Genomic DNA, 22,152 nt, shown 5'->3' with positions numbered 1-22,152 from the left:
GGGTCCGGTGGAGACACCCCCTCAGACAAGGGAAGGGATATCACCCCAGGGTGGCATGTGAGTGGCAAGGGTGTTTTAGTTTCTTTTTAGTTTAGTTGATAGATACAGCGCGGAGTCAGGCCCTTCGGCCCACCGGGCCTGTACCGACCAGTGATCATCCCGTACACTAACACCATCCTGCACACCAGGGACAATTTACAATTTTTACCAAAGCCAATTAACCTGCAAACTTGTACATCTTTTGAGTGTGGGAGGAAACCAGAGCACCCGGTCAAAAACCGATGCGGTCACAGGGAGAACATAAAAACTCCATACAGACAGCACCCGTAGTCAAGATCAAAGCTGGGTTTCTGGCGCTGTAAGGCAGACCACTCTACCACTGTGCCGCCCTGGATGTTTAAAGATAGATGCAAAAACTACTGAGTATGACGTTAATGAATGTATGGACACTGAGAATTTTATAGATTTAGATTTAGAGATACAGCGCAGAAACAGGCCCTTCGGCCCAACGGGTCTGCGCCGCCCAGCGATCCCCGCACATTAACACTATTCTACACCCACTAGGGACAATTTTTACATTTGCCCAGCCAATTAACCTACAAACCTGTATGTCTTTGGAGCGTGGGAGGAAACCGAGGATCTCGGAGAAAGCCCACGCAGATCACGGGGAGAACGCACAAACTCCGTACAGACGGCACCCGTAGTCAGGATCGAACCTGAGTCTCCGGCGCTGCATTCGCTGTAAGGCAGCAACTCTACCGCTGCGCCACCGTGCCGCCGTCTGAAGAGTTTTTGCACTACTTTTCGTTTTTGTTTTTTTAAAAATTCTGAATGAAGTTTATTGTTGGAAACCCCCAAAGAAATTAACCAGTGTTTCCCGCTTGGTATATCCGCAGTCTAACTCCATCACAGTGAAACACTTTCCACTGCACAAGTATCTGATAGAAGGCTTGGGGCTGGGAACATTCCCTTTTACCACGACTTGAATGGTAGAATGAATGGGGAAAACGTCTTCACCCAGCGGCTGGAATGAGGGGGTGGGAGGGGTACGGGGCGATGATGCCCAGAACTAGCTGTCTGAAAGGGTGCAGAGGTACAGAGGTACAGTATCAAGGTACAGTGAATAGGTTTTGTTTGTGTGCTATCCAGTCCAAAAAAAAACACTTTACATGATTGCAATCAACCCATTCACAGTGTACAGATAAAAGACAAAGGGTACTTTGCAGACCACATTTAAAGAAGTTCTGGATAAGTACTTGAAGAACAGGTTGTGGACCAAGTGGTGGAAGATGGGATTAGGTTAGATTGGTTTTTTTTTTACCGGCCCTAAACAAAATGGACTCTTTCTTTTCCTCCAGAGATGCTGCCTGACCTGCTGAGATACTCCAGCACTTTGTGTCTACCCTTCCGTGCCTTAATTGTTTATATGATGCTTTTATGCACATGTGCAAATACCCCAACTAGCATGCATAACTATGTACACGTACATACACTGACATATAGCCACATAGATACAGTATAAGAAGATAACTGCAGATGCTGGTACAAATCGAAGAGAGAATCTCCCGAGATGCTGCCTGACCTGCTGAGTTACTCCAGCATTTTGTGAATAAATACCTTCGCCACATAGATACATATGTACACTGGCACATATACACAAATGCACATACCAGCACACACAGAATCAAATGACACTAGCATTCACTCACACACGCTGATAGTACAAAAATAGATAGGTACAGTATATCCTTTTATCTGTTGCTGTGTTGTGATATGACACCAGGTCAGAGAAATATCTCATCATTTTGACAGCGGGATCTCCACTGAAGTTGTGAGCATGATATAACAAAACTGCAAAGATTAATAAGCAACTGCAGATGCTGGTTGACAACAAAAGACACAAAATCCCGGAGTAACTCAGCTGGTCAGGCAGCATATTTGGAGGACGTGGATAGTTGACATTTTCTATCTTGGCCCTTCTTCAGTCTAATTTTTTCAGAGTAAGGAGAATTCCTTCAAAGTAGGCACACCCTGAGGAGATTTCGCAGTGCAGCAGTAAAATGGAGACCCAAGGAATTGTAGATGCTGGTTCACAAAAAAAGACACAAAGTACTGGAGTAACTCAGTGGGTCTGGTAGCATCTCTGCAAAAACAGTCAAGAAGAAAGTTTCCGACCTGAAACGTCATCTATTCATGTTGCCCAGAGATGCTGTCTGACCTACTGTGTTACTCCAGCACATTGTGTCCTATTTTGTCCAATCTTTGTATTATTTTCTCATGTCCCTATAAACTACGTCTCATGGATGCTGGTGAGCTCAAGTGGAGGATTTCATTCTTATAATTGACCAACCCAAATGTACGTAATGAAGTAACTCAGCAGGTCAAGCAGCATCTCTGGAGAACATGGAAAGGTGACAATTCGGGTCAGGACCGTTCTAATCTTGTGATACAAGATTAAGTGATAGCGAGCTGCTGACCTAAAAACAGTTACCTTTCCATCCAGAGTCACAACCCAATATACCAATACAAGACACTAACACATGCACACTAGCCCTTTAGCAAACTTTCTATGATGGTTTAGCTTAGTTTAGTTTAGTTTAGAGATACAGTGTGGAAACAGGCCCTTCAGCCCACCAATCAGCAATCCCCATACACTAACACTATCCTATACACACAAGGGACAATTTACAATTATACCTACAAACCTGCACGTCTTTGGAGCGTGTGAGGAAACCAGAGAACCCGGAGAAAACCTGCGCACATCACAGGGGGAACGTACAAACTCTGTACAGATAACACCTGCAGTCAGGATCGATCCTGGGTCTCTGGCGCTGTAAGGCAGCATCTCGACCGCTGCGCCACTGTGCTACCCAACGGCAGATTTAGTGTTTAATATGTACATAAACATCATGCCACGTGAAACAAATTTTATCTCTGTCAGTCATAGAACAGAGAACCATGCCCTTTGGGCCTTCTCTTCCATGCCGACCAAGATACCCCATCTAAGTTTGCCCCATTTGCCTGAATTTGCCCCATAACCCTCTAAACATTTCCTATCCAAGTGTCTTTTGAATGCTGTTATAGTACTTGCCTCAAATACCTCTTCTGACAGCTCATTCCATGTTCCTGCCACCCTCTGAGTGAAAACTATTTTCCCTCAGGTTCCTGTTAAATCCTTCCGCTCTCACCTCAAAGCCACGGTCCACTACCATGGGTAAAAGACTTTGTGTATTCACCCTATCTATTCCCCTCATGATTTTATACACCTCTGTAGGGCAGCACCATGGCACAGCGTTAAGAGTTGCTGCCAGAGACCTGGTTCGATCCTGACTACGGGTGCTGTCTGTACGCAGTTTGTACGTTCCCCCGTGACCGCGTGGGTTTTCTCCGGGTGCTCCAGTTTCCTCCTGCACTTCAAAGACGTACAGGTTTGTAGGTTAATTGGTTTCTGTAAATTGTCCCTATGGCGTAGGATATAGCTAGTGTACTGGGTGATCACTACTCGGTGTGGACTCGGTGGGCCGAAGGGCCTGTTTCCACGCTGTAACTTTAAAGTAAGGTCTAAAGTAAAGTAGAGGAGAGTAGGACATGGAATGAGTGTGGGTTGGAGAATCGGGAGCGGGGTGCTTTGTGAGTTCCTGCTGGGAGTACACAGTAAGAATCACCCTCCACTGAAGTCTGTGCCCCTTTTAGGCCACACAGTTTAACTGCCGTCAAATAAACACAGGGTGTGTTCATATTTCAGGCAATTAGCAATCTGCAGACATCCTGACTCCTACATTTTGCATTCTTGGAGTGTTCCTTCCCTATGCACTGCAGTCACAGGGATCTTACAGAGGAGAATGCCTCCAGAAGGAAGTGTTATTGGACAGAGTACAAACCACACAAAAAGGCATCTGCTGGCTGCTGAATAATTTCATTGTGATACAAGCCATTTTTAATATGTTTATACGTTAAGAACTTCAATGCCAGCACTACATGTCCCAATTGACTAAGCGGAAAGCAATCAGCAAAAGCATTTTGGATGTAAAGTATATTGGCCATTCAACTCTTGCAAAGGGGACTGATTCTTAATAATAATAATAATAATAATAATGATAATAATAATAATAATAATAATAATAGTAATAATTTTATTTGTCATATGTAGGTTGGCACAGGGTCAACGATACAATGAAATGTATTCCCTTGTCTCTTGTAGGAGCTACACTGTGGAGGTCAGGGCCGGGGGTGCAGGTTGTTTAGATCCAGTGGACCACATGCTTCCTGGGCTTCTCAAGTGAAAGTGCTCTTCCAGACCCTACAAAACAATGTGTAAGAAGGAACCGCAGATGCTGGTTAAAACCAAAGATAGACACAAAAAGCTGGAGTAACTCAGCAGGATAGGCAGCATCTCTGGAGAAGGGTCTCGACCCGAAACGTCACACATTCCTTCTCTCCAGAGATGCTGCCTGACCTGTTGAGTTACTCCAGCATTTTGTGATACCTTCGATCTCTGGAGAGAAGGTCAGAGATGCTGCCTGTCCCCCTGAGTTACTCCAGCTTTTTGTGTCTATGTTCCCTGCAAAACAATGTCTGATTCAGTGCCAGAATGTGTACATGTGCGTTCGCTATCTGTGTGTGTGTGTGTGTGTGTGTGTGTGTGTGTGTGTGTGTGTGTGTGTGTGTGTGTGTGTGTGTGTTGCAAGCTCATATCCATATATATCGCTCTCTCATAAAAGGATGTCAACCTGAAATGTTTATTCAGAAACATCACCCAGCCCTTTTCTTCTGCCATGCTGTCTAACCTGCTAAGTTACTCCAGCACTTTGTGTCTATCTTATATTTACCGTGTTTCTTCGTTTTTTTTGTCATGTGTACTGAGGTACAATGAAAAACTTTTGTTGCGTGCTAATCAGTCAGCAGAAAGACTATACGTGATGACAATTGAGCCAGAGTGTACAGATAGATGATAAAGGGCTGCTGGAGTAGAGGTTTAGTAGAGTGGAGCGATTGAATCTGTGGAATTCATTGCTTCCAACGACTGCAGAGGCCAAGTCAATGGATATTTTTAAGGCGGAGATTGACAGATTCATAAGGTCGTGTCAGAAGTGATAGGAGTAGAATTTGGCCATTTGGCCCATCAAGTCTACTCCGCCATTCAATCATGGCTGATCTATCTCTCCCTCCTAACCCCATTGTCCTGCCTTCTCCCCATAACCTCTGACACCTGTACTAATCAAAAATCTTTCTATCTCTGCCTTAAAAATATCCACTGACTTGGCCTCTACAACCTTTTGTGGCAAAGAATTCCACAGGCTCACCACCCTCTGACTAAAGAAATTCCTCCTCATCACCTTCCTCCTTTAAACCTCCTTTAAATCCAGAACCAGGGGCCCAGTTTAAGAATAAGGGGTAGGCCATTTAGAATGGAGATGAGGAAAAAACTTTTTCAGTCAGAGAGTTGTAAATCTGTGGAATTCTCTGCCTCAGAAGGCAGTGGAGGCCAATTCTCTGAATGCATTCAAGAGAGAGCTAGATGGAGCTCTTAAGGATAGCGGAGTCAGGGGGTATGGGGAGAAGGCAGGAACGGGGTGCTGATTGAGAATGATCAGCCATGATCACATTGAATGGCGGTGCTGGCTCGAAGGGCCGAATGGCCTACTCCTGCACCTATTGTCTATTGTCTAATCTAAGGCTCTGACCTCCAGTCCTAAACTCTCCCACTAGTGGAAACATCCTTGATTAATAACGGCATCAGGGGTTATGGGGAGAAGGCAGGAGAATGGGGTTGACAGGGACTGATAGATCAGCTATTATTGAATGGCAGAGTAGACTTGATGGGCCGAATGGCCTAATTCTGGACATGAACATGTGATTGTTGATCCACTTCTGTGACCAGCACACAAAGGGGTCGCCTGGCCCGGGTGCCATCTTGGATCCTTGCTTTTCTCTCTCCACAGATGTTGCCCGACTTCTGAATTGAATGATTGGATTGATTGAGAGCTACAGCGTAGGCCTCCGAGTCCACACTGACCAAAGATCACCCATGCACACTAGTTCCATGTTAGCCCACTTCCCCATCCACATCCGACACAGGCGGGCCAATTTACAGAGGCCCAATTAACCTGCCAATACGCACGTCTTTGGGACATGGGAGGAAAGCGGAGTCACATTTCCAGCCTCTTATATTTTTGTCTCAACTTACTGCTGGCTGGGAAAGGATTTTTTGTATTTAAAAACCATTACACGCAAAAGAAAACTAAGGGCAAAATCAAGTCCTTTTCACTTTTGAAATCAAATACACACACACACACACACACACACACAAGCGCGCCAATTGGCACCATGGTACCAATGTACTAACAGGTTACAGCCAAGTAATATATGATGGCATCAGCTTACATAATCTGAAACCACATCCGAACCAGGGGAAGAAATGCACATCCAACCCAAACAGCTGAGAAACAGTTGGAACCACAGGGGCAACATTTCCTTCTCCAAACCAAAGTATCTTCCAACGTTCACATAAAGACAGAGGTGCTTCAAACTGCTGACAATCCTGACTAGAGTGGTCTTGCTTCCTCAGACACCCTGACGCCTGCAGTCTTATTCTCAAATTCAGTGGGAGTGACGCAGTCTCTCCCAGTCAACTCTTTCTGTTAACTGGCTATTGATCATGACAACTGAACGGGCAGCACAGTGGCACAACCAGGGAATCAATACATTGGCACAGTGGTGCAGCGGTAGAGTTGCTGCCTCACAGCACCAGAAACCCAGGTTCAATCCTGACTACGAGTGCTGTCTGTACCGAGTTTGTACGTTCTCCCTGTGACCCGCGTGGGTTTTCTCCGGGAGCTCTGCTTTCCACCCACACTTCAAAGACGTGCAGGTTTGTAGGTTAATTGGCCTCTGTAAATTGTCCCTAGTGTGTAGAATAGTGCTAGTGTACGGGGTGATCGATGGTTGGCACGGACTTGGTGAGCCGAAGGGCCTGCTTCTGCGCTGTATCTCTAAAGTCTTAAGATCAAGGGAGATGACTTTGAGCGATGAATGAGCCAGAGCTCAATGGCCATTATTCTGGCTTGCTTCCCCCCCCCCACACCGGCAAATCTCCACTGTTTCAGACAAGTTGTCAGTTGAAGTTACACAGAGTCGCCCTGGCCTTCGTCAGGCTCCTATATTGCCAATTTCTAAAATCACTTTAAGTTTACCCATGTACATTTTAGCCAAGACCAGCGTAAGTGGACTTCTGTTATCGTCAATCAGAAATGGTAATGATTCTTTCCCGGAACCGTGCACCATTCCATAGGTAAATCGTACAACGTTAAAACAGAAATCCTAATCATTTGTAGACTCTTCAGGTAAATTAGCACCCTGCTCAAGGGAATCTACCACTCAATCGTAAATTTATTCACAAAATGCTGGAGTAACTCAACAGGTCAGGCAGCATCTCAGGAGAGAAGGAATGGGTGACTTTTCGGGTTGAGACCCTTCAAGGGTCACGACCCGAAACGTCACCCATTCCTTCTCTCCTGAGATGCTGCCTGACCTGCTGAGTTACTCCAGCATTTTGTGAATAAATACCTTCGATTTGTACCAGCATCTGCAGTTTATTTTCTTATACTCAAATCGTAAATGAATAACTTATCATTTCCCAATGTCTAGACACAAGGAACTGCAGATGATGGTTTACAAAAAAAAGGATACAAAGTGCTGGGGTAACACAGCGCGTCAGGCAACGTCTCGGTAGAACATGGATAGGGGACGTTTTTGGGGCAGGATTTTTTCTTCATTCCTCTCAAAGACATGCAGGTTCGCAAACTAATTGGCCCTTGTACAATTTCCCAGGGATTGGATGGGAAAGTAGGATAACGATGGTTGGTGTGGTCTCAGTGGACCTGCTTCCGTGCTCTATCTTGAAACAAAACTAAACGAAATCATATTTTCATATTTTTTTCATATTTCAGATACAGCGCGGAAACAGGCCTTTTCGGCCCACCAAGTCCGCACCGCCCAGCGATCCCCGCACATTAACACTATCCTACACACACTAGGGACAATTTTTACATTTACCCAGTCAATTAACCTACATACCTGTACGTCTTTGGAGTGTGGGAGGAAACCGAAGATCTCGGAGAAAACCCACACAGGTCACGGGGAGAACGTACAAACTCCGTACAGACGGCGCCCATAGTCAGGATCAAACCTGAGTCTCCGGCGCTGCATTCGCTGTAAAGCAGCAACTCTACCGCTGCGCTACCGTGCCGCCCATACCTTCGATGTTTCGATGTTGGAGGAAAGAAGGGTTACAAAAAGAAAACCAGCCGAACCCTATCTCCCAGCACTGGATCCGTAGTCCAGCAGGGTGCTAATTTACCTGAAGAGTCTACATATGATTAGCATTTCTGCCTGCATTCCCTTTAGAAGTTAGTGAGTTGTACTCGCTGGTTAAATTAAAAATTCCCCTTCTTTCCTCCAACCCTCCTGAATTCATTATCCCATTTTAAAAAATCAGTTTACAGATGCAGCATTGAAACAGGCCCTTTGGCCCATCGAATCCACATTGACCACTGAACACTTATTTACACTATGTGTAGGAATGAAACTGCGGATGCTGGTTTAAATGGAAGATAGACACAAAATGTTGGAGTAACTCAGCTGGCGGGCAGCATCTCTGGAGGGAAGGAATGGTTTTTTTTTCTGGAACCAGAGCTGGAATCCCCGAGGTAGAATCAATCTGAAGAAGGGTCTCGACCCGAAACGTCACCCATTCCTTCTCTCCAGAGATGCTCCCTGTCCCAGCCTTTTGTGTCCACTTGTTGACATTAGTTCTACGTAATCCCACTTCATCATTCACTGTCTCCACACTAGTGGCGATTAACAGAGGCCAAACGACCAACAAACCTACACTCCTTTGGGATGTGGGAGGAAAGATGAGCAGCCGGAAGAAACCCACGTGGACACTGGGAGAATGTGCAATCTCCACACAGACAGCACCCAGAGTTATGATCGAACCCGTGTCCCTGGCGCTGTGAGACTGCAGCACTTTGCGCCACTGTGCCGTCGTACTGAATGACTACATCCGACTGTGCCCCGTTAGCTTAATGATCAGGTTAAACGGGAGTGGCGTGAACTGAATTTTAACTCACATTTGCCCATTTTGTACTGTGATACAATTCACCCAACCTATCGCTTGAGCAGCTTACAACCCAGTGGTACGATCGTTGATATTTCTAATTTCTGGGAACCCCTACATTTCTTCGCTCCCCTCCACACCACTAGGTACAATTTACAAATTTACCAAGCCAATTAGCCGACAAACCTGTACGTCTTTGGAGTGTGGGAGGAATCCAGAGCACCCGGAGAAAACCCACGCAGGTCACGGGGAGAAACTCCGTATAGACAGCACCCATATTCAGGATCGAACCCAGGTCTGTGGCACTGTAAGGAAGCAACTCGACCACTGCACCTCTAATCCACCCAGAGTTAGTCTAGTCTTTATTTAATGGCAAAATTATTCCAGCTACCTATTTATTAAGAGGCTGTCTGCAGCCCCACTTTGAGCTGTACTTTGGGAAGCAATGACATCTGTTTTATACTGAGTTACACAAACACTCACTGCTAAGGAGCCATGTATATGCGCTGGCTACATATGGACTTGTTAAAAGAGGAGGGTGCCTCGCTGAGGGCTAATCATGATATGTAAAAAGAGCACAAATCACAAACAAGCAAAGACAAAACATACCACACCCATGCCATTCCACTTTAGAGATATTTAGATCTTTCCACTCTGTCAACGCCTTTGCTTTGGTGTGCTGTGAAATATGCCACAGTCAGACAAGCAGACAGGTCAGGGCTTTGATTTCTGCACCACCTCTTCTGGTGATACCATGACCCAGAAAACTCAAGTGCCAGGTCACCTTATCAAAGGTTTTTGGCTGCAATTATAGTGTGGGAATGTGAAGGGGTGGAGGAGGGGTGGAACGGATGGGGGAGGGGGAAATAAGATCGGAGAGAAAGAAAGCATTAAGGTGAAGGAAAGGGGAAAATGAGAGAGGGGCAGGGGTGGATGGCACGGTGGTGGGGAGTAGAGGGGAGAAGGGTTAAAGTCAAGGAAGAAGGGAGGCCAGAGTGGAAGAAGGAAGGAAAAGGTGGCAGGGCGGCAGGCATTACAAGATGAAGGTGCAGAGCAAGTACATGAAATAGTTCATCTCCTGCCCCCTCGAAAATTAAAAAAAGGAACTCAGATTCCTCTGGTGGTTCTAGTGATCTTCATAGAAAGCTCTAAAATGCTTTCCAGGTACTTTAAAATGTAGTTAGTGCTTCAAAGTGGGTAATAGTGTAATCAAGGAAAACAGGAACTCTTACACAAACCTTGTTGAGAAAGCTCATTTCTACATGGACTTTGAATGTTGCCAGCTCTATTAGAATCCTAAAAGCCCATCCCGCCCCAACTCACCACCATCCTGTGGATCAGGAGCACGCCATGGATAATTGGACCATCTAAGAGTCTCCAACCCTAATCCGCAGAGTCTAGCTAACTCACCAGAGGTCCGATAACTTTCAGAGACTTTGACTATTATATACTTCACAAGGGCTCTTTCAGTGCTACCTCTCCAATCCCCAGACCTCTCTAATCCTTCTCACCTACTCCTCAATCCCGTTTAACAGGGGACGTACTGTTACACTTGAACAAGACGTTGGCGAGGCCACATTTGGAGTGCTGCGTTCAGTTTTGGTCACCCTGCTATAGGAAGCCAGTCATTAAGCTGGAACGAGTGCAGGGAAGATTTACCGAGATGTTGCCAGGACACGAGTGCCTGAGCCATAAGGAAAGGTTGGGCAGGCTGGGCCTTTATTCCTTATAGTGCAGGAGTCTGAGGGATGATCTTAAGGAGGTCTATAAATTCATGAGGGGAACAGATAGGGTGTATGCCGAGGGTAAACAAGAAACAAATCTGAGGGGCAACCTTTTCACACAGAGAGTGGTGGGGATATGGAACGAGCTGCCAGAGAAGGTAGCTGAGGAAGGTACTGCAAAAGCATTTAAAAGACATGGCTAAGAAAGATTCAGAGCGATATGGGCCAAACACGAGCAAATGGGGTTAGCATGGATGGAGCATCTTGGTCTACATTGAGTTGAGCCAAAGGGCCTGTTTCTGTGCTGTGTGGCTCTATGAATCAGTGACTCCAATACCCTCGCCCAACACGCCTACACACATCACTAATCTCTTTCCCCTCTCACTCCTCAAATCTCCTCCAATCTCCTGACAATAGACAATAGGTGCAGGAGTAGGCCATTCGGCCCTTCGAGCCAACACCGCCATTCAATGTGATCATGGCTGATCATTCTCAATCAGTACCCCGTTCCTGTTTTCTCCCCATACCCCCTGACTCCGCTATCCTTAAGAGCTCTATCTAGCTCTCTCTTGAATGTATTCAGAGAATTGGCCTCCACTGCCCTCTGAGGCAGAGAATTCCACAGATTCACAACTCTCTGACTAAAAACGTTTTTCCTCATCTCCGTTCTAAATGGCCTACCCCTTATTCTTAAACTGTGGCCCCTGGTTCTGGACTCCCCCAACATTGGGAACATGTTTCCTGCCTCTAACATGTCCAACCCCTTAATAATCTTATACGTTTCGATAAGATCCCCTCTCATCCTTCTAAATTCCAGTGTATACAAACCTAGTCGCTCCAGTCTTTCAACATATGACAGTCCCGCCATTCCAGGAATTAACCTAGTAAACCTACGCTGCACGCCCTCAATAGCAAGAACATACTTCCTCAAATTTGGAGACCAAAACTGCACACAGTACTCCAGGTGCGGTCTCACTAGGGCCCTATACAACTGCGGAAGGACCTCTTTGCTCCTATACTCAACTCCTCTTGTTATGAAGGCCAACATTCCATTGGCTTTCTTCACTGCCTGCTGTACCTGCATGCTTCCTTTCAGTGACTGATGCACTAAGACACCCAGATCACGTTGTACGTCCCCTTTTCCTAACTTGACACCATTCAAATAATAATCTGCCTTCCTATTCTTACCACCAAAGTGGATAACCTCACACTTATCCACATTAAACTGCATCTGCCATGCATCCGCCCACTCACACAACCTGTCCAAGTCACCCTGCAACCTCATAGCATCTTCCTCACAGTTCACACTACCACCTAGCTTTGTATCCCAGTGACCCCAGTGACGCGGCGGGAGAGTTGCAGCCGAACAGCACCAGAGATCCGGGTTCAATCCTAACTACGTGTGCTGTCTTTACGGAGTTTGTACGTTCTGCCCATGGACGCGTGGGTTTTCTGCGGGTGCTCCAGTCTCCTTCCTCATTCCAAAGACGTACAGGTTTGTAGGTTAATTGGCTTCCACAGATTTTCCCTAGTGCGCGGGGTAGAACTAGTGTATGGGTGATTGCTGGTCGGCGCAAAGGGCCTATTTCCGCGCTGTAATCTCTAAACTAAACTTACCCTTATAATCCCCCTATGCACATGCATACTCTTTGCATGCGTTCCCACACACTCCTCAAATACCCAACCGCCAACCCTTCTCTCCCCTCTAATCCCGCAAACCCACATCCGTCAACTCCTTTCCCATTCCCCCAGACCACACCTCACTCCTATGCTTCCCCACACTTTTCTGCCCCCCCCACCCCCCACCCCCACCACCCCCCACCCCCCCACTCCCAAAGTTCCACATACTGTGTCCTTTACTTTGAAAACTCTGGGGGATGATCTGAGGTACAGAATACGATTCTAATTCCCGGAGTTTACCAGGTTTTGAATGTTCGTGCAAAGTCATTGACTTAGGATCTTAAGCGTCAACGATTCTCTCCTGTTATTATAGTTATTTCCACAGTAATAACACCACACAACGTGAACTGCCTCCCACACATTCCAGCGGCGCCTGCCTTCTCCGAGAGACAAGCCTGACACTAATTCCAACACTTAGCAACCAGCCGAGGGAAGGAATGTAAACTTCTTCACTAACTGCTGTCTGCGGGGTCAGGAACTCTCCCTGGCTGATTCATTATCAGTTCCCCTCATCCACAGATTAAAGGGGAGTGGGAGGAGGGAGAGTGTGGCAGCAAAGCCAAAGCCCTCCGCACCGCGAGGTGCCGAAATGGAACATCTTTTGAAGGAGAAGGATAAGGAAGGGCGCCCAAAGTGGCTTTTGTGGTTTGCGAAGAATGTCCGTGAATTCAGCCTCAGCCTGTGCAAAGAGGCCCTGAGCCAACAGAGACTCACATGCAGAAGAAAGGAGCTGGAGAACAGAATGAGACGGAGACTCTGGTACAGACAGCATTTATATTTTTAGAACGGACATTTAGGAAATAGCACCCAAAAGACACTGCGCTTTAACATCATGTCAAGGGGCTTCTTGTGGGACTTGCACTTCATCCCCACCTTCAGTGGCAGTGGTCCCAAGTAGTTTAGTTTAGTTTAGAGATACAGCGCGGAAACAGGCCCTTCGGCCTACTGAATCTGTGCCCATCAGTACACTAGCACCATCCGACACACTAGGGAGAATTAACTATTTACCAAAGCCAATTAGCATTAAAAAATTGCATGGGAGCGTGGGAGGAAACCGGATCACCCGGAGAAAACCCAGGTGGTGACGGGGAGAATGTACAAACAGCGCCCGTAGTCAGGATCGAACCGGGCTTCTCCGGCACCGGAGGGCAGCAACTTTACCGCTGCGCCACCTGTACTTCACCTGGGGGCCGTTCCCATCAAGAATTTTTCCCCAAGTGGTTTCCTCCCACCATCCAGGTTTGTAGGTTAATTGGCTTATGTACATGGTTCCTAGAGTGTAGGACTCTTGTGGGAAGAGTCCCGACCCAAAACATTACCTGCCTAGTTCCCTCCACAGTTGTTGCACGACCCGCTGGGTTCCTCCAGCACTTTGTGTTTCATGGAACTTTGTGTTTTTGGGGTCACTTGGTTGACATCAGTTGTACCTGAGCCTCAAATTTACTACTTTGACTGAAGCCTTTGATCTTCGAGACCAGTTTAACATTTTGACATTGATGTTGTACTGAATCTATTTGAAAGATGCTTTATAATTGAAAGTTGGTGCCAAAAATGAGTTCATTATTGCTGTTCAGAGCCATCTTGAGATTGATGTGTTCTGTTACCTTAACAGACAGCGTTCCACGGTTAAATCTTAAGATATTGCTTGTACCATCCATGGAATAGAGTTAAAAGCTATCACTAATAATGGTCTATGACAAGGTGAATGACCTAGCAATAGTGATAAGATGCTCCAGAGAACAGTTCAGTTCCTAAGTTCATAACTTCTTGGAGCAGAATTAGGGCATTTGGCCCATCAAGTCTACACTGCCATTCAATCATGGCTGATCTATCTTTCCCTCTCATTCCCATTCTCCTGCCTTCTCCCCATAACCCCTGACACCCTTACTAATCAAGAATCTGTCAATCTCTGCCTTACAAATACCCAATGACTTGGCCTCCACAGCTAGGGTTGTCAACTTCCTCACTCGCAAATAAGGGACAAAGGGTGATGTCACCGCCCCGCGCCCCACGTGACCTCACCCAGCCAGCAGCCACGTGGTCCCGCTCCACCAATGGCGGCCACCCGGGCCGGGAGCCGGGTTGCCACGCAACCTCTGTTAGGCGGCGCCCGGGCCTCCGGGCCTACACTGTCCGGGACTACAGCGGCCCCCGGGCTACAGTGTCCGGGCCTAATATGGGACAAGGGCGGTCCCATACGGGACAAACCAATTTAACCCAAAATACAGGATGTGTCAGCTAATACGGGACATTTGCCAACCCTATCCACAGCCGTCTGTGGCAATGAATTCCACAGATTCATCACCCTCTGACTTCAGTGCTAGAAAGTGCACAACAGCAGGCTTTAATTCCCCACTGGTATCTTTGCCAACAGCAGCACGCAAGGGAATAGATAACCGCCTATTAATTGTGGCACTGGGTATTTCTCATGGCATTAAATTATTGCCACTGTAGCAGCTCATTATCACTTTGGGGTTAAAATCCACCAGCCCTGCATGTGGAGTGTGTACGGGAGAATCACATCGGTGCTCAAACCACTGTGGTGCTCTGCTGGGAGTACAAGATCATTGGAGCTAATGTTCAGTGACAATGTTTACTGCATTACATCTCTGATTAACAACTCTCCAAAGATCCCATACCTTTGGAAGTTGCAAAATCTTTTCTTGGGCCTGGGTGTTGTTCTAAGAAGAGGCATGATTCATTTTTTATTTGAAGTCATGACGTCAAGTAATCGGCGGCACAGTCACACAGCAGTAGAGTTGCTGCCTTGCAGTGCCAGAGACCCAGGTTCGATTGTCATTACAGCCACTGTCTGCACGGAGTTTGTACATTCTCAATATGACCGCGTGGGTTTTCTCCAGTCTCCTCCCACACTCCAAAGGCGTACAGGTTTGGAGGTTAATTGGCTTTGGTGAAAATGGTAAATTGTCCCTAGTGTGTAGGATCGTGCAAGTGTACAGGGTGATCGCTGGTCGGTGCGGACTCAGTGGGCTGAAGGGCCTGTTTCCGCGCTGTATCTCTGAAGTCTCAAGTGCCTAAAACAGATGTGGTGAAAGAATTCTGTTAAGAAAGCAACCTTCCAACCTCTGCAGGCACTGTGGTTCAGAAGAAACTTAGCAGCATGGGAACTATTACATCTCCTTTAATCGCCAGTGAGGGATGGGTCCTGATCAATCCGTCTTCCCCCTGCCCCTTAATCAAGAGACCGGATTGGAGTTCAGCAATTGTAAAATGTAAAGAAGCTCGCAACAATGAACAGCACCAAATTGTCTCTGCACAGAGTCATGCTGAACGATTGTGCAGACTTAATCACTTTAATTGCAAAGCATCACAAACAACAGGCACTGAAATTTTACCCCCGTAATTTTATTAATATCCAATTACTCCCTGTTGCCAATGGTCATTTTTTGCAGCAAACCTGCTATCTGCCTCGGCAGCTGCCCGAACAATGAGAGAGCACTTGCTAGAAGATGTTCATTAAATCCCCCCCCCACCCCACCAATCCCCCTTTACCACCATCTCCACTGGAAGGCCAATAAAGGTTGTTTCATGAGGGCTGATTTAAAACTCTTCAATCCTTCTTTGAACGTAAGCCCGTCATTAGCATTGCACCAAACACAGAGTGGCTGCACCTACGCTGCAATCCAATAAAAGTGCTACTTGCCTATTTATCATCTTCAAGCCTTTTTATCACTGTGCAGATGGCGTCAACCTTTGCAGGGCACAGCGGTCGATGCATCTGCACAAGGGCCGGGCTTGACATGATCAACGTGCAGCTCTGTGGGTGTGAGGTTACTGTGGGCATGCCCATATATTGTACAATGTGTATCGCATGTATACATAGGATCCATCAATCAACACATACATCCATCCTCAGACAGACATATCAATCTATTTATCCTTTCTCTCTCACTCTCTCACTCTCTCACTCACTCTCTCTCTCTCTCTCTCTCTCTCTCTCTCTCTCCCTTTCTCTCAGAATGGGTATCATATAAGCACCTGCGAGGTGATTCATCTGCTGTTCACAATATTAGTTGGATGGGAATTTATCCTTTTACTCACTCTCTCCCTCCCCCCCTCTCTTTCTCCCTCTCCCCTTCTCTCTCTCACTCCCTCTCCCCCTCTCTCTCCCTCCCTTTCTCTCCCCCTCTCTCTCTCTCTCCCTTCCCTCCTCCCTTTCTCTGCCTCTTCCCCTACCTCTCCCTCTCTCTGAGTGGGTGTCTGTGAGGTGATTTACCCTCTGTGCACAATACTAGTTGGATGGGAATTTATCCTTTCTCTCTCCCTCTCTCACCTCCTTCTCTCTCCCTCCCTCTTCCCCTCGCTCTCTCCCCACTCACTCGCCCTCCCTCCCTATCTCTCTCCCTCTTATATCTCTCTCCCTACTTCTACCCCCTCTCTCTCTGAAAGGCTATCTATATATAAACACCTGTGAGATGATTCATCCACTGTTCACAATACTAGTTGGATGGCAATTTATCTTGGCACTGCAAAGCATAATTTCAGAGTTCCACCACACAAGGGGGGGGAGGGGGTGGGGGGGGAGGGGGGGGGAGGGGGTGGGGGGGGGAGGGGGGGGGAGGGGGGGGGAGGGGGTGGGGGGGGGGGGAGTAACATAGCCTGCCTGTACTCTCCTGCACCAGCTGCTGTCTCAGCACCCGGGTTGGGAAGGAGAGACCGCCTTCTTTAAACTTTAACCACGAGGGGTGGTGGTGATACGGTGGGGATGTTGTGGTCAGCGTCGGGCCAGATGGTTGGAACTCCACGGCCCCTAATCGCCGGCCCGAACAATAAACCGTGTCAGGCAAGGGTCCATTTCTTCCGACCTTTATCCAGCCCGGCATATTAATTATCTTCCATGTGAACAAACAAGCTATTCTTGATAATTACACAGCACACCAACAAAGCACGGGTTGACTTCTGAACTGCATTGACCTCTTGTCACTCCAGTGACCTTTGGCACTGGCCTGCCTGACCCTTCTTGACAACCACCCAAAAATTAGTCATTAATCAAGTGGTGCTGACAGAATAAAGTCAGGGGTTGTGGCCTGACCAGAGCACAGGTAAGACCTTTTCCCCCGCGTCCGCCTGCAGTCAGTCTCTTACCACCCCGCCCCCTCCCCGTCCCACAACCCCTGGGTCACCGCTGGGAAAGAAACACCTCATATTCTTTATCTGCATCGGTAAGATTATTTCAGTCAGGATGTTCATTAATCTCAGAGGTGGAAAGATTAGCGTTCACCGCCTGAAGTCCATTTTATTTAGTTATACTGCTGGGTAAAGCTGAAAGCAAAGGCTTAAACCCAGACACGTGTTTCCTCACTCCACCACCCTTCAGACTAGATAGAGATACGGCGCGAAAACAGGCCCTTCGGCCCACCGAGCCCGTGCCGACCAGCGGTCACTCCATACACTAGCACCATCCAACACAATAAGGATCATTTACCATTTTTACCAGAGCCAGTTAACCTACAAACCCATACGTCTTTGGAGTGTGGGAGAAACCCAGAGCACACGGAGAAAACCCACGCAGTCACAGGGAGAACGTACAAACTCCATACAGACAGCACCTGTAGTGAAGATCAAACCCTGGTCTCTGGCGCTGCAAGGCAGCAGCTCTACCGCTGTGGCGATAATGGCGATGGGCTGGATTGATTCCTCACCCAGTTCAATAACTCTCGACACTCAGCCTTTAATTTCTTGGCGGCTCGCAACAATTTCTTGGTAACAGCAATATAATGGCCCATTTCACACAACCGAAGGCTCCCGCTGATTTCAAAACTAGTCCGATCAATGAATTAATACAAATGTTCTCTCCCCCTCCACCTTCACTTTCCCCCTCACCCTTTCTCTCCCTCGCTCACCCACACTCCCTTTCCCATTTGCAAACTAAACAGGGACACGGGGCCTGGACCAAGGACTGTGGCCCCAGCGTCAATATCCGCCAACATCAAGACAATGGAGACGATAAAGAGGTCTTATATTATACAACCGCACTTTCTTCAGCTGGCAGAAGCAGTTAATAGCAAATAAATGGAGACACAAGAGACTGCAGGCGATGACATAGCGAGCTAACAGCAAACTGCTGGAGGAAGTCAGCAGGTCAGCCGGAATCAGAAGATCCAAAATACAGACACAAAATGCTGGAGTAACTCAGAGGGTCAGGCAGCATCCGTGGAGAAAAGCAACAGGTGACGTTTCGGGACGAGACCCTTCTTCAGACTGAGTGTCGGGGGAGATGGAAACTAGAACAAATCGGAGCAGGCACCGATGATTCAAGGAAAGGCGGTGCCCACAACGGTCCATTGTTGGCTGTGGAAGAGGTGATGATGAAGGGAAACCAGCAAGATGACTAGGGTGGGGGAGGGACAGAGAGAGAGAGAGAGAGAGAGAGGGGACGCAAGTGTTGAAGGTGCCAGTGGCAAGCCAATTCAATTCCACTTCCCATACTGGCACAGAACAAAGAACATGGAAGAGCACAGCGCAGGAAGAGGTGCTTCAGCCCAGAGTGACTGTGCCAAACATGATGCCAAGATAAACTCATCTCCTTGGGATCTGGCTGAATAAGGGTTCCGACCTGAAACGTCACCCATTCATATTTCTCCAGAGATGCTGCCTGACCCGCTGAGTTACTCCAGCATTTTGTATTCTCCCTTTGGTATAAACCTGCACCTGTAGCTCCTCCTTACCTCATTGGAGACCCTCGGACTATCTTTGATCAGACTTTACTGGACTTACCTTGCACTAAATGTTATTCACATTATTCCCTTTATCATGTATCTGCACACTGTGAATGGCTCGATAGTAATCATGCATTGCATTGTCCTTCCACTGACCGGTCAGCACACAACAAAAGCATTTCTCTCGACGTTGGTACAAACTACACATGAATCTGAGTTCGATTGAACAAGCACCTCCCATCCACCGCCAGCCATGGACATCTTCAGCTGCGCTTCATTACAATGAGGTGCCTTCAACACAAGTGCTGCCATTTGCCCCAAATCCCAGAATATCTTTACCTTTAATGGTGATCATTGGCGACAGGACTGGAGGTAATTGACTCACAGATTCATACACCGTGGAAACTATCCTGTGGCCCAATTCATCCATACTGACCAAGATGCCCATCTAAACTGGTCCCATTTGCTCATATTTAAACTACATTCCACCAAACCTTCCCTCTCCATGACCCTATCTTTTGAATGTTTTTATTTACTTGCCTCAACCACATCCTCTGGCAGCTCCTACCAACCTCTGTGTTGAAATAGTTGTCCCTCAGGTTCCTATTAAATCAAAACATATATAGTGCTGGATTAACTTAGTGGATCAACGTACTCCAGCACTTTGTGTTTTGCTCAAGATTCCAGCATCTACAATACCTTGTGTCTTCTATTAAATCTTCTGAGGGTGGATCAAGTTAGGGGAAGAGAGTTAGCCCTGCTGAATTTCACTGCGGCCTGATTGTAAAGGGCCCTTTTCGCTCTTTGCACTTCCAGTTTTTTCCCCCCCAACTACAATCAGCCTGAAGAAGAGTCCCGACCCGAAACGTCACCTATCCATATTCTCCAGAGATGCTGCCTGAGTTATTCCAGCACCCTGTGTCTATCACAGGAACAGGCCCTTTGGCTCACAATGCCTGTGCCGAGCGAGCATGATGCCAAGATAAACGAATCTCATCTGCCGCATCTGATCCATATGTTTGCACATGGGAAGAAAAAACGATTTCCATTTGCGCAGCAGCGCTGCAAAAAAGTTGAAATTTCTGGGTCAACATTTCGCTGAATGTTTAATACATTGAACTGTTCCATATTTGATGCACCTCCTGCAGATTACACATGCCTTTCACCACACCATTCCATCACATTACAAGAACAGCAAGACTTTGAGCATTGCTACAGGAAACCTGCTGGTAAGATATGAAAAGGTCATCACTCACTCTTATAAGTGTAACTGAAAGACTTGCACAACACTTTCCACTCAACTTTGTCATTTTCTTTTCTGTACTTTTATTTGATTACATTTTTTTTATTTGCTAAAGCATGTTAAATACTGCAAATCACCTACCGGAACGTTGAATCTTCCTGCAATAATCTTTCTGATGATTTGAATAATTCTCTGTTCCACATTATGGGCCTGTTCTTTTATTGTTTGGGGATGCAAAATAGTTGGAAGTTGAGATGACACAAAGCGCTGGAGTAACTCAGTAGGTCAGGCAGCATCTCTGGAGAACATGGATAGGTGACGTTTCAGGTCGAGACCCTTCTCCAGACTGGAGTCTGATATTGGCCGAAGAAGGGTCTCGACCCGAACCTTCACCTATCCATGTTCTCCAGAGATGCTGCCTGACCTGCTGAGTTACTGCAGCACTTTGCGTCCTTTTGTGTATTAACCAGATCTGCAGTTATTTGTTTCTACGGTAGGAAGATGATACATGATAAAGTTCTCTCTAAAGAATTCTTTAATCTGCCTTCTCCAGCCGATGTATTCTCCACCCACAGATGCTGCCTGACCCACTGTGGTTTTCCAGCTTTTCCTGGTTCTAACTCCAGCAGCCCTGTCTACGTAAATATTTCATTTAATAAAGCTGGAGGCTTGAAGGCCCATGTATTCCACCCTTCACATTCACACAGACTGAGGCTCGTCAATTATAGCTATGAGGAAGGATCACTTTGTTTTCTTTGCGACAGAGAAGATTTAATTGATGCGTATAAAGTTCTGACTGGGTAAACATTAATAATATATTTCCCATAGCCGTGAGAGCAGTAACTAGTGGACATGGATTTAAATTAAAACAATCGGTAGATTTGTTAGACAGACGTTGAGATGAAAATTACTTCACGGAATAAGTGTTGGGGGCCGGTACTTATTACCTTCAAAATAGTATTAGGATGAGTAACCGGAAGAGGTGGAAAGTACTAGTCCATGGATCAAGAGCTGGAATATACACAATAGGTTTCATGACAGATCACGCAACAGGCCATAGAATACCCTATCTACCCATAGAAGGACACAAATTGCTGGAGGAACTCAGCGGGTCAGGCAGCATCAGGCAACACGGAGCATAAAAGGGACTAGGTGACGTTTCAGGTCGGAACCGTTCTTCAGACTGAAAGATAGAGAGGACCAGAACAAAACAGGGCTGGCATCAGATGGCCTCATGAAGGTTGGAGTCCATAATGGCCCATTGTTGGCTGGGGAAGATTTGCTAACTACAGGGATACTAGGATGTGAACACTGGAACTAGTAGGCTGACTAGGGTGGGGGAGGGGGAGGGAGGCAAAAAGGGGGTTGGGAAAAGAAATGCAGCAGTTACTTGGAAATTAAAGAAATCAACGTTTATACCACTGGGTCGTAAGGTGCCCGAACGATATACAAGGTGCTGTTCATCCAATTTGCGTGTGACCTCACTCTGACATTGGAGGAAGCCCAGGACAGAAAGGTCAGTATGGGAATGGGAAGGGAAGTTAAAATGTTTGTCAACCGGGAGATCGCCTAGGCCAAGGCGGACTGAGCGTAAGTTTTCAGCTAAACGATCGCCAAGTTTACGCTTGGTCTTGCCGATATATAGGAGCCCACACCCTATCTACCCATGATAATCCTCAATGGGCTGTCACAGGTAGATAGAGTGGT

At 46.8% G+C, this 22,152-nt stretch overlaps 1 protein-coding gene across 3 annotated transcripts in view; it reads right to left on the bottom strand.

Moving 5' to 3' along the window:
- The window catches only part of gse1b (Gse1 coiled-coil protein b), a 514,981-nt gene that overhangs the window by 226,605 nt on the left and 266,224 nt on the right, over nucleotides 1-22,152 (bottom strand). The gene's annotated exons all lie outside the window — the stretch shown is intronic.

The sequence above is a fragment of the Rhinoraja longicauda genome, chromosome 6 (genome assembly GCF_053455715.1).
Source record: "Rhinoraja longicauda isolate Sanriku21f chromosome 6, sRhiLon1.1, whole genome shotgun sequence".
NCBI classification, from domain to species: domain Eukaryota; kingdom Metazoa; phylum Chordata; class Chondrichthyes; order Rajiformes; family Arhynchobatidae; genus Rhinoraja; species Rhinoraja longicauda.
The sequence above is the reverse complement of the archived record's forward strand: the minus strand, read 5'-3'. Positions and strand labels throughout refer to the sequence as shown.